Consider the following 13,967-nt stretch of genomic DNA (forward strand, 5'->3'; position numbering starts at 1 on the left):
CTAAGATCTTTCACTGGTGAAGGAGGTGACAACGTTGTTACGTCCATTAGAGGCTTCTGTAGTTTGCTGAGAATGATGTGATATAATTGTGCCTTGTGATTTTCTGTGGAGTTCCAGAGTAAGTTCTACACTGGTGCAGGACATCCATTATTGCTGTTCTCATTCGAGGCAATCCTGGATTCTAAATCTCAAGCACCAGAGGATTAGAAACAGCAATGCAACCTCTGTCTTCCTGGCTGTCCACTATTTCAAAGTGCTGTGGTTGACAGTCTCTTCTCATTGTGCAGTGCTTGTAGATTATTGTAAATGGATAAACTGCAATATTTAGAACATCTCATTCTTAACTTTCTAAAGAACGAGACTTTTCTGTCACGACCACTTTTTGTGTGAGGTGATAAATACCAGGAATTTGGTTGTATTTTGACAACCTAATGGTGACATACATTAGTGTCTGTGTAAATTAATGGAACTGGATTTTTCCTGAGGTCGGCAGTTTTCCGAAGGTCGGCGTTTTCCCACGAGGTCGGCGTTTTACCCCGAGGTCGACATTTTTCCCTCGAGGTCTGCGTTTTTCCCCGAGGTCGGCGTTTTTTCCCTAGGTCTGCGTTTTTGCACTGAGGTCGGATCGGCGATTTTTTCCCCGAGGTCTAGAAATCTATCGGTATATTGAAAATCCAAAGTATTTTGATGTATATCGAACTATACTGATATGTCAAGTCAACTTGAAACATATATCCGACCACTAGATATCGGTATTTATCGAGATAGCGATATATTTCGATATACCTATTTATTTCGAGAATCGTTTTCTTAGGGGTACAGATTTTTTTCAAGACATCCATTCTTTCCCATTATCGATTCATTTCGATATATCGACTTATGTCGAAGCACTCATTATATCGAGATGTCGATTTATTTCGAGAGATATCTATCTATATTGAGGCATCCATTTATTTCAAGGTATCAATTGATTTCGAAGTATCCGTTTATGTCGAGATATCGATTTAGTTTGATATACCGAAACAAATCGGGTTGTCTGTTTATTTCGAGCTATCGATATATTTCCATGTATCGGTGTACTTCAGATATCGATTCCTTTCGAGATATCGATATATTTCAAGAAACCTCTATATCTCAAGTAATCCATAAATTTCTAGATATTGTATTTTTAGAGATATCTTTATATTACTAGGTACCAATATATTTCAAGATATCGATATATTTCTATACCTCGATTTATCTCGAGAGGTCCGTGAGATTCGAGATATCGATCTATATGGTAAGCTGAAATGCGTCTAGATGTCGATATATTTCGGGATATCGAATCATTTCGATGTAGCTGTCTTTTGGAGGTGTCGATTTATTTCGAAGTTTCGATTTTTTTCATGGTGTCGATTTATTTCGAGGTTGCGATTTATTTCGGGTTGGCGATTTATTTCTGGGTGTGGATTTATTTCGAGGTGTCGATATATTTCGAGGTGACGATATATTTCGACGTTACTTGTCGACTGCATCAGCTTAGAACCTATTTCGTACAGAGTGGTGCGACTGCATACCTCAGAAGGCGACATTGATATCCAGACGATGAATGTAAACGTTTCCGAGAGAAAAGCGTCCAATGTGACGAATTGGCACTACGTCATTATGAAAACAAATGACGGACACGTGAGGTTTCTGCCACTCAAAGTGCTGCCAACTTTCACCCCACCCCCTCCTCACTCTCCCCAGTCGTGGCGATCAGCTGGTGTGATAGAAATGGACACAGGAAAGTAATAACGTTCCATGAAATCCCATTCTAGGGAGGTTCAAGGGTAAATGTTCCAGACGGTTTATTTGCATTAAGACACGCATACTGGACATCTACAATGTCACATCTGCCAGATCGTTTCTATTGTCAGCAGTGGAAAACAAAACAGCGTACTGAAAAAGCCATAGTGAGACGTGGTTTTTGGTAGACGAAATAATAGGAATACTCTAGGCACTGATAATGATGATCTAATGAGAATTCTGGTATTGTTTTGAAAGATACATTTAAATATGCATTGAACGTAGCTCCAAATTATTTTGAGAATTATAATTGCGGTATGATGGATCTACATTGGAGATTTGGTAATGCAAAACATTTCGATCTGAGAATACTTTACGTGATAGAACGGCATTGACCTTGTGTGTCATTAGGGTAAAGTTAATTTGCCGCCATTAACATAAAATTTATCCGCCATTAACATAAAATCTATTTTTCAGCTTACTTCAATAAGGACTCACTTCAGATGATTGGACAACTAAAGAGAACTCAAACCGTTATTTTAATAGTATTCGTAGGTCCAATGCAGCATTTACCGTGGACAGTCCCTGAGTCAAGACTGTCAGTTTTATAGGGAGCACTCCTTTAAGAAAGCACTCCGTGTTCAGGCCACAAGTGGCCAATCAGGACCATCTGACCGCCACGTCATTCTCACTGAGGGTGGAGGAGGAGCTGGCTCTCCCACTCGTTGTGGTAGTTTCCTTTGACTGGAGCCGCTACTATTCGGTCGAGTAGTTCCTCAATTGGCATCGCAAGGCTGAGTGCAACCCGAAAAATGGAAACAGCGCATAGCGGCCCGGATGGTCACCCATCCAAGTGCCGACCACGCCCGAAAGTGCTAAACTTCAGTGATCTGACGGGAACCGGTGTATCCACTGCGGCAAGGCCGTTGCCCCTACCACTTTTACATGATATTTTTGATCGTAGATCAGGTCTGATGGCTGGAAAGAATGGACGTTTACCATGTTATGCACATTTATATTTTCACTACGTCGACACAGCTGGTCCAATTTCGACCAGCGGTGATGGTAGCCATAATGATCGAGCCAAGCATCCTGTGTACATTGGTTGCACCCAAGTGTGTGGGGATCACAGCATTCGTGACATTTAAATTTGTTACTTCTTTGCTACTATATTCGCAATAAATTTTGCAGACAGTATCCGCATATGACGCTGAATGCACCTACAAAATTATATCATTGTACGACACATGTTTCAGGAGATACGTCATAAAAACTCAGGACAAGGCCAGACGCTGCATAGTACGGACGTGGACGCACAGCTGTAAATAAATGCCTGGTCAACACCAAGCTTTTCCGCTAGTCATCTATAAAGATAAAAAATCCCCAATATTGTCCACCAGCATATTTTTGAAAAACCTTTATTTTGTCATCCATTTTTTTTTCCTGTAAAAATCGTAAAAGCCGCATCATTGTGTTTTTAAAAATCGTTTCCTATTGTCATCTCTTTTTATGTATTTTAAACCATTTATCGCTTGTGTAACCTGTGGCTACAAGTCCATTCCCTTTATGGGGTAATCGAAATAATGAACAACGGAAAAAAGTGTGGGTCAATTTCTTCCTCATTTTTCGGAACTTTTGATAATAGTAAATCGTTGGCTCTTTGAGGGCTTGGTAGGTACATACAAGAGATTAGTGTAAGATTAGAATTTGGGTTAGATACAGTGCCAGGAGGTTCTGTTTCTATCTGGCTAGCTTCAAAGTACTTCACCATCTACTAAGTGATGCGTTTCATTGTGAATGGTGTGGTCTGTGCTAGGTCTACCCTTTACTCCACAATGCTGTTCCTTCGATGCTATTAAAACCAGGATGTTATCAAAATATATGCACAGTGGCAGACTGGAGTCTGCAGAAATATTTCCAGTGGTGGGGAGGGGGGAAGGCGCGTCGGGGCTGGAGTGCATGATTCTGAAACTGGCACTCTGTGTACAAATCAGCTGGTCAGTTACGAGGTGCATCAAGCTACAAGACCCTAACTCTATAAGCGCTACAACTGGTCAAAGCTAAGGTTTAGCAGTATTGTGGAGAATTCTTATCTGGAAGAGTATGAGTATACTGTAACGAATAAAAACTCTTTACTCCAGATTCCAAGGATGGTTAGGGGCGACGGGTGAAAGTGCCCTTTTGCCTATCCTCCCCTCCCCACCTCCTCCCCTCCCCCTCCCCTTCCCCCTCGCGGACGCCAATGGCTGGCCCGTTCATTTTGAGAACATCAGAGTTGCAGTAACCTTTCTGAGAAACTGTTCTAGATGTCCTTGCGCGTCAATCTTACCACTCACAACAGCAGTGGGAATGTCGGTTATCGCTCAAACAACTGGTTTTCGGCTCTTATCAGTTTCCCAGCCTCACTTTAACCTAATTGTTAAAGCCCGTCACAATACCAGTTCTTGTAATAACCGATTTTCAGTATTTTATTTACATTATTTCCTCTTGTAAACGTAGAAATCAAACAAAGATAAAAATTTTTACTTTCTCAGTTTCTTGATAAATGGAATCAAAACGTCAAATACATTTATGATGACCTGCAGCCGTCCAGAACGAAATTAGAATTATATTAATACCGTCAGCTGCTCACGGGTGTCGATATATATCAACGGGGACAGGTAACAATGTGTGCCTGTCTGGGACTCGAACCCGGGATCTCCTGCTTACATGGCAGGCTCTCTGCCCGTCTGAGCCACCGAGGGCACAGACGATAGTGTGACTGCAGGTACTATCTCGCGCACGCTTCCCGCGAGACTCACATTCTCACCTTCCATGTCCACGCACTACATTCGTAGTGTCCCACACCAACACATTCATTACTCGTGGAACACATTCTTACCAAGTCCCGTAACAGTTCGGGGAATACTTGTGCATCTTCACAGAAGAAGGTCATGGCTGGTATTGCCAGAACCATATACTTATATGGATATGGACATGTCTTCCACGAGGAATGAGTGTGTTGGTCAGGTCAGAAATAAAGAAATATGTGTTCCAGTATTATTGGGAATTTAACCTCTATGAGGTGAAATAGTAGGTGAACATTTTATCTTGAGATAAAAAATTATGGAAGGACTATGGAAGTATTTTTAAGGCTATATCTACGAAAATTGGTATTTGACTTCAAGGTTACAAATAAGAAAATACGTATTTTCGTGTTTTTGGAAGTTCAACCCCTAAGGGGATGAAATAGAGTGAGCTGGTGCGTTTCTGGCGCCAGTTTCCGTCGATCGATGTTTCGATCTTTGAGTCGCGGTCCAGAGGACACTGCTCGCTAACCGACTGTAGTAGTTCTCTGTGCGGCCCAACATCGGGCTTACCGCGCTTACACTGGACACAGTTGCCAACAAATCGCATGCCATCGCCATATAGGTTGGGCCAAAACATGTGTTCCCGAACTCTGTTCAAGGTCTTGTAGAACCCCAAATGATCCCCTACCGCCGAATCGTGGAAATATCTGAGTGCCATGCTAACTCGTTCCTGTGGAATACAGACCTTCCCTTCACCACGGTTGTCTTCCCCTTTACACAAGACACCCCCCCCCACCCCACCCCCCGAAGACCTCGCCATCCGCCAACTGCTGCCGAATCGGTCCCCACCCGGGGTCCTCGGCCTGTTTGCCGGCTAAGTCGCAGAAGAAGCCGGGTGTCTCGGAGAGAAGGAAATTGACCCCCAGATCCGGCTCCACGTGGCCCTTGCCTTCCCCAGACTCTGCCGCGAACATACGGATAAGAGCGTCGCCAATTCATTGTCTCTGCCACTAATATGGCGAACCTGGAGATAAGTCTCGTCATCTTAACTTCGGTATGATTTTTAGCGATCTTATTAATCAAAGTTTAAGGGCTGGCACTGGCCAAGTAACTCACGGAGGCTCATTGGTTTCAGTCCAGTTGTATTGCTCACCTGTTCTCCAGATAGGGTTGTGTAGTTTATGTCTCAGAAAATTGTCTGCTCTTGATGTGTGTTGTGTTAGAGATAACTGGCAGCGGTCGACGCTAGCATACTGGGAGCAGAGCACCACGGCGGCAGAGAGATATTTGAGGCCATGTCCTCTCCTTTACATCTTGGGTTATGTTGTCACTTTTGCGTGATTCCATCTTTCCGGTGCTGAACTATAGCATCCAAAGTTCAATTGCATTGCCATGTTGAGTATATTTCTATGTCATTCTCTGCCTCGTGGATCTCTTGTATTGATTTGAATCCTTGGTCTGCTCGCGTCTATCGCCAATTCACACGAAATATTGAAGCAACCTTATTTTAAGGGTATTGTCATATAGTCATGTTCTGGTTGTAATCATTCTAAGAATATTGTTGATTAATCAACTGAGTAAGTAAATTTGAAGGTCCGTTTAGTCAAAATTAAAGGACCCCCTTAATTGTTTTAGTCATTTTTATACAGTTTTGTTTAGGAAAGTTGGCAAGCCGAACGTTAAATATCTGTATTCTTACGCTTAATCTGTTTCTCCCCTGATTGCAAGTAGTGAGAGTTCTGCTATGAATTTTATGGACATTTGTGCTATTTAAGTAAAGCTTTACCTAAGTATATATACCTAGTCATATTCAAATTTCAAGTTTTACGGGTCTCGTTCCACTTAACGAAATTTATTTATTATTTGTCCAACTGATCTGGCCTTGTGATTTTATAATGCTTTTGATTGTAATAAAATATGTAGCAACTACAACGGATTACTATTGTGATTTTGGTGTGTCACTACCATACCCCATATCACAGAGGATGAAATGTTTCATGAAATATATGAAAACCTGTTTTTGATACATTGAACGATTAAGAGGGTGGAATATAGGATGTAATGTTTTATGAAAGTATTTCAGTGCGAAAGAGTTTTTAAAGCGAAATCTATGAATACTGTGTTATTGAAAACTACGTGTTTCACTGTTTTTGGAACTACAACCTCCAAGAAGGTGCAATAGGGGCACAGGTTTCACTGACCCATAGCCTTCCAGCCCAACCTGCAAAGTATACGGACTTGAAATTTGATGAAGGTGTAAATCTTACGCTGAAAGCATCATTTAAGAAGAGATTGTTCGAAATTTCACTCCTATGGGGGTGAAACATGGGTTGAAAGTCTTTTTTTTAAATATGTCCCTATGTCCCTATTGAAGCTATAACTACAAAACTACGAAAATTGACATTTGGTGTCTCAGTCAGATACAAAAAAGAAACAGGTTTTTAGCATTTTCCGAAATTCTTCCATTGGGGGATAAAATAATTAGTGAAGGTTTTTTGAAAATAAATCATTATTAAAGAACTACTGAAGCATTTTTATAGCTACATCTATGAAAATAGGTATTTGACATCTCGGTTGGATGTAAAAAAAATGTGTTTCGTTGCTTTTGGAAATTTAACTCACTAATAGAGTGAAATAGGGGATGTAATGTTTTATGAAATATTTCACTATGAAAGCATTTTTAGAATTAAATGGATGAAGATTTGAATTTGGCTCCTCGGCTCTAAATAGAAGAATACGTGTTTAATTGTTTTTGAAAACCCAACCCCTATAGGGTGTGAGATGTTTCAGAAAATGGTTCATTATGAAAGGATTGCTAAATATATCTGACAATTCGTAATCGGCTAATATGTTACAATTTTTAAAAACTACGTGTTTTTCTGGTTTTGGAACTTCGAGCATAAGGGGATGAAAATTTTAATGAAATATTTATTGCGTTATATTAAAATATTTTAAATCTGCATCTATGAAAACCGGTATTTCACTTCTCAATTAGATATAAAGAAATATGCGTTAGGGAATGAAAGACTGTACGGAGATATCACCACAAGAATACAAACGGCTTGATTAACAAAAACCTTGGACTCCAGCTGTCAGCATTGCTTTTTGATCATTCAGTAAAAGACCATGCTTCAACGGTGCTAAGTTTAGAAAGTTTAGAAAGTGTTGCAGTTTATAAAAGACATAAAAAAACGATTAAAGAAAAAAATTCTTTGCAGACCATGAACGGTCTACGCAAGTAGAGAAGCGGATGATAAGCTAGCTCTTTATGCAAATGAGTTTGTCAGTGTACGTTCCAAGACATGTCATGCAGCAGGAACGGAATCCTATAGTTGCTACGATTGGCTAAAGGAAAAGTTTTGCAGAATCACTCGAAATCACTTCTGCAAGTGGCTAAGAATCTCGTAATGAATAAAAATTCTGTACTGAGAATTCCAAGGTGGGAGATGCAAGATTCCTCCCTCCCCCTTCCCCCTCCTCACAATGCTATCCTTCTTTACCTACAGCAAAAAATAAATAAATTAATTAATAAACAAAACTAGAGAAACTTCTACTGTGAAACTATTTGCATACAAGAGAACGGCCCTTGAAATTTAACTCTTCAAAGTTTTAAGCCCTGCTCATTCCGGATATTGATTAGAAAGTGTTAATCCACAGGTGAAACCTGAGTATATAATCCCTGTGACATTTGATCAACGGTGTTCCATAAGGACAGGTTCTCATTCAAAACGTTCGAAAATTCAATTTCTTTGTAGTTGCATTTTTTAAAGGTGTACTTGTCTAGACTCTTGGAACGGAAAGGTTTTTTTTTTAATCCGTGCTTTACACAAGTTTCTACAGTCCATTGTTTGAAGCAGTGTCACGGCTGCCATGAGCCGCGCGGGGTACCCGCCATGTCTCCAACGCCTTGTCACGGTTCGCGCGGCTCCCCCCGTTGGAGGTTCGAGTCCTCTCTCGGGCATGGTTGTGTGTGTGTTGTCCTTAGCATAAGTTACTGTAAGTAGTGTGCAAACATACGGACTGATGGTTCAAATGGCTCTGAGCACTTTGGGACTTAACATCTGAGGTCATCAGTTTCCTAGAACTTAGAACGACTTAAACCTAACTAAATTAAGGACATCACACACACCCATGCTCGAGGCAGGATTTGAACCTGCGACCGTAGCGGTCGCGTGGCTCCCGACTGAAGCGCCTACAACCGCTCGGCCACATCGGCCGGTCTATCATGTATTCTAGAAGAGTTGCAAGGTCGTCAGTGGCGCCTGTTCTTTCGAGAGCAGTTACTATCTTCATATCTATGGTTAAACGTTACCCAGCCATTGACCTTCGTCTGTGCGAATGCGCACAGGTTGCCGGAACTCTTACGGGAATCGTCACCTTAGTGTGAGCCAGTAATGAGTGGATGGACAAATACCTATTAAGTACATTACGTATGCGGATTGTGGACGGTTGGGGATGTGAGTCTCACGGGAAGCGTGCGAGGGATAAATTCCTGCAGTCGTGCTGTTCATGTGTGCCCTCGATGGCTCAGATGGATTGAGCGTCTGCCTTGTAAGCAGGAGATTCTGGGTTCGAGTCCCAGTAGGGGCACACTTTTCAGCTGTCCCCATCGAAGTATATCAACAACACCTGTCGGCAGCTGAGGGTTTCAATTAATTATCAGTTGTGAAGGTGATTCGATGAACCCTTTGCCAGGCACTTAAATGTGTTTTGCAGGGTATCCATATAGATGTAGATGATAACTCGTCCCGTGTCGCACGTGCTCAAAATGATTCATACTGCAGAATGCATGCAAACATACTCACCGAAAATACGGACGAATATCAAGTGCAGGCTGCCGAGTGCTGCATATCCAGCTTTGACAGATCGGCTTTTCCTGCCAAGAAGAACAGGAAGTTGCTGTCTAGGAACAATCAGAGGTAGAGGAAGGGTTGATAAATACTCCTTGACTTGCAGACTAAACGTAAATAACGAAAATACATTTTTGGTAAAAATTGGTCAAAACATAATCGGTTGCCCTCCGTATTGGATTAGCTGTTTTGAATATTGAAAATCTGACTTCAGATTCGTTTTCAGCGACATTAAAAATATATATGTAACACTCAGTTCATGCAAATCGAAGTAATAATATAACTAAATGTTTTCCCTAAACTTTGAACACATTTTTTTCGGGTAACTATTTCCTCAGAACGGCATGCAGCATAAATTAAAAGTGGTTCGTTCTCTTAACATCTACCTCTGACCCCTAAAAGTAAACACTTTTCTTAGGAACTTATAGCTATAATATGACATTTGTTAATATTAACTAATTTTTGTGTAGGCATAAGGAGTGAAACAAACCCTCAAAAATCGAACTCAAAGTTCGAATTAGCACTGTATCGTTTAATTTAAGGTTGTTTCATTGCGGTTAGGTATACGCTCCCATAAATTTTATGTTTTATCGACTGATGTTATCCATTTTCAATTTCAGAGGAATAATGTAGTATCAACTGATGTTACCCATTTTTGAATTCAGGTAACATATGAGGTGCCACACTGCACGCGCTCTGCGTACTCCAGTCTCGCAGGCCCTTAATCAAATCATAATTACGGGCGCCATTTTTTATTGAAAATCTAAAATTAAGCTCATAGTATTATCACTCGTAATTCCCAAACAGATCTTTCGAATGTATTTTCATTGTCTCAAAAAGAATTTCAAATGTACCCTTTTTTGCTCATTTGTATGAGAACCTGGCCGTAACGCCGGAATATAGTCACGAGATTTTTTTTCAGAGACGCTGTACGTTCGCGAGAAGACTTTCGTTCTGCGCGTGTCGAAGGACATTCCTCAGATATTACTGTGTGTGTGCTACTCAGTCGTGCCATTTAAGTGTACATCTTTGCATAGTTTTCCTTTCACGATGTAAACAGTGTTCCGCTCAGTTGCTAACTGGCCAGTGAGTGGTTCCGAAGGTATCGGATGTGCGGTGCGTTCGGTCTGCTAGGACAACAGCAGACTAGCGTGGTGCGATGGCAGAAGCAGACACTGAGGGAGCTAGCTGCTGGGACGCCAGCGAACAATTTATGCCAAGTAAGACGAAGAGGACTATTCTAAAATTACGAGCCGTCTCAAAAGTGTTTACCATTGGTAAATCTTGCTGTTGAGTCTGACAAAACTGGCAGTTTTGCCTAGAGATACATTAGAGAGAGCTACAGGAAATCCCCCCACCCCCCTCAATGAATTTTTGGTTGTGATGACAGGCCGATTGGTAGTGTAGCCCGAGATCTAAGTTAGGTTGGAAGGTGGTAATTTGATTGAGAGTTGTTTACGCCAACGATTATGAATGCCGACTAAACGTTGTGCGAGCAGATTGCCCTGTAGCGTAGCCTAGCGTTTCCGTCCGCGCCACATTTAACGCACTTTCTCTAACTGTGTACAAAAGTCTCACAACAGCCACGATAACTACGTTTCTGGTGGAGGGAGGGTAGAGTCCACTATGTAACTTTCACTGCAAATTTTAGTAACCGCATAAACTAACCGAAATAGAAGCGTAATTTTAACTATATTTCCTTTTGTGGGAAAATAATGGTTCTCCTCTTTCGGCAGCAACTGTAATATGTAGGCGACTTATTAGTTTTTTTTAACTCTGAATCATGATCTCAATAGACGCAGTGCTTTTTTTACGTTACTTGATTTGTGGTCTATAGTAAACAATGCAACGAATTGGTAAATTCTTTGAAGTTTGACGTGTGTTACATAGACGACGTCTGCAATGTTCGTAAGGCCAAGTTTGCATATATTCGGTGTCTGTTTTTTTCGCCATGTACTGTATAATTAAAGGGAGGAGGATTATGTTCAAGGAGCAGTGCATTAGCAGTCTATGGAGAAATTGAGAATTTGGATCTAAAGAACGGCATGCTCGGGCAGTTCGTGCTATTCTGTTGGCCACTGTGTAATTCGGACACAGTGATCATTGCCTCTCCCTCGTAACCAGGGGACTCGGGTGCTAATCCTGGTCTGGCACAAATTTTCAACAGTGCCCATTGACTAAAGTCTGTGCCCATTGTCAGCTAATGTCATTGTTTCGGTGTTAAATTGTATTTTGTTCACGATACGTAGTTTGGCTTTTTCATGGATAACAGCTTTGAAAAGCGTACAGGTTATATTGATATTTGCTCGTCGTTAGTCCAAGGCAACTATAGCGATTTATAAACACAGTTGTAGTTCGTATTAAGCCTACATACGTAATTGTGTCCTGTGTTTCTTTACCAAGAACTACTTCGTAAGTAATTCCCCTGTTGTGGTATTTTGTTTTAGTATTTTCTTTAAATATTTATAGACTGCAGGCTTGGATGAAATATGAAACACATGTCCGAAGTTCCTGTTGATACTGCAGATACTGTTTCATCCGTACTAGGGGCCAAAACATTTCATCTAATACAGAAGGACACAATTTGTCTCGAGATTTAGCAATTTTTCGTAATAGAGGCCTTGCTTCAATATATTTTTCTCTAATTCTTGTTTGGATTTAATCTTAAAACACACTAACTCTTCCACCACTTATTCGATATGTGGTTTTATCCATTTCGTAGCCTAGAGTTCCTAAACGGTCGATAATATTAATGATTTCCTTTCTCAATTATATTTTCTGTAAATCTCCTGTTTATGGTTATTGCTAACATGTTTCACGTTCTCACTTTTATTATTTTTATTTTTCTAGTTTTGTGCCTTGTAGCCAAATTTTCTTTGAATCTGGTTTCTAATTCTGAAATAGTAACAGTTGAAGGTCAAGAGAAGATTGCGGTCTATTTGAGGAGAGTGGCTTGGAGATTTTTTATAATAGACGTATACAGGTCATGGGGATCCTTACCTATATACATTTACTTCGAGTGTGATGTAGCCCATTCTCTTGTCATGATCTCGGCTGTATCGTAGCACATTGTCTCGGTTAGGTTGGAGATTTCTGTTGAGAGTTGCCGAAGTCAACGAAAGTGATTACAAAGTAAAGACTGTGCTAACAGAACGATCTGTAGCGTAGTCCAACACGTTCTTTCTGTCCTTTTAAAGCCTCTTTTAATTAAAAATAACTAAAGCTGCAAGATACAATCACAAAAACTGTATTACGTAATAGAGTAATCCCAGACTATTGTTGTGTAAGTTGTGTGCGTACACTATTTTTTTTGTCAGTGAATATACATTTTTTTACTCATTTGCTGGGTTTCAATTTTCCCCGTTTTCTGGCAAAAAACCTTTTCCTGTGAAGGGCCCATTAGCTTGTCGGTTATATTTGTGACATTCTCGACGGTCAGTAATTTCCTGATAGTCCATCCACCGGCGTCATTGTTAACATCGGATATAGATTTTAGTATTAGGAAGGCTAATATGAAGCTAATGCATAAGTAGGTCTAATAATTAATAAAAATAGGAATGCGGGTAAGCTACTACAAACAGCATAGTGAACGCATTGTTGTGGCCAAGATAGCCACGAATCCCACGCCTACCAAAGTCGTAAAAGTAGTCCGCAGATGATGAAGAAATTGATGAAATGTGTGATGAGATAAAAGAAATCATTCGGATAGTGATGGGAGATGAAAATTTAATATTAATGGGTGACTGGAATTCGACAGTAGGAAATGGAAGAAAAGGAAACGTAGTAGGTGAATATGGAATGGGGGTAAAAAATGAAAGAGGAAGCCGCCTGGTAGGTTTTTGCCCAGAGCATAACTTAATCATAGCTAACACTTGGTTCAAAAATCATGAAAGAAGATTGTATACGTGGAAGAGACCTGGAGATACTGCAATATTTCATATATATTATATAATGGTAAGACAGAGATTTAGGAACCAGATTTTAAATTGTAAGACATTTCCAGGGGCAAATGTGGACTCTGATCACAATATATTGATTATGAACTGTAGATTAAACTGAAGAAACTGGAAAAAGGTGGGAATTTAAGGAGATGGGACCTGAAAGAACTGACAGAATCAGAAGTTGTAGAGTGTTTCAGGAAGATCATTAGGGAACGATCTACGGGAATGGGGGAAAGTAATACAGTGTGATGAGGGATCTGAGTGGTGTACTGTCAAGGGGGAGGGGGTTCCTCAGGGATCAGTGTTGGGGCCGCTACAGTTCCTTATTTATATAAATGATATGCCCTCAAGTATTACGGGTAACTCTAAAATATTTCTGTTTGCTGATGACACTAGCTTGGTAGTAAAGGATGTTGTGTGCAACATTGACTCCGTTTCAAGTAGTGCAGTACATGACCTCAGTCCATGGCTTGTAGAAAATAAACTAACGTTAAATCACAGTAAGCTTCAGTTTTTACATTTTCTAACACACAATTCAACAAAACCTGACGTTTTAATTTCACAGCATGGGCATATGATTGGTGAAACTGAACGGTTCACATTCCTAGGTGTTCAAATAA

At 40.5% G+C, this 13,967-nt stretch overlaps 1 non-coding gene across 1 annotated transcript; it reads left to right on the plus strand.

Annotated features, from left to right (window-relative positions):
• Positions 1–9,071: 9,071 nt before the first annotated feature.
• Trnat-ugu (transfer RNA threonine (anticodon UGU)) lies at positions 9,072–9,146 on the plus strand. Its single transcript has one exon. It is a non-coding gene; the product is annotated as a tRNA-Thr (tRNA).
• The last annotated feature ends 4,821 nt before the right edge of the window (positions 9,147–13,967 follow it).

Source organism: Schistocerca gregaria, unplaced genomic scaffold (genome assembly GCF_023897955.1).
Source record: "Schistocerca gregaria isolate iqSchGreg1 unplaced genomic scaffold, iqSchGreg1.2 ptg000043l, whole genome shotgun sequence".
Taxonomy (NCBI): domain Eukaryota; kingdom Metazoa; phylum Arthropoda; class Insecta; order Orthoptera; family Acrididae; genus Schistocerca; species Schistocerca gregaria.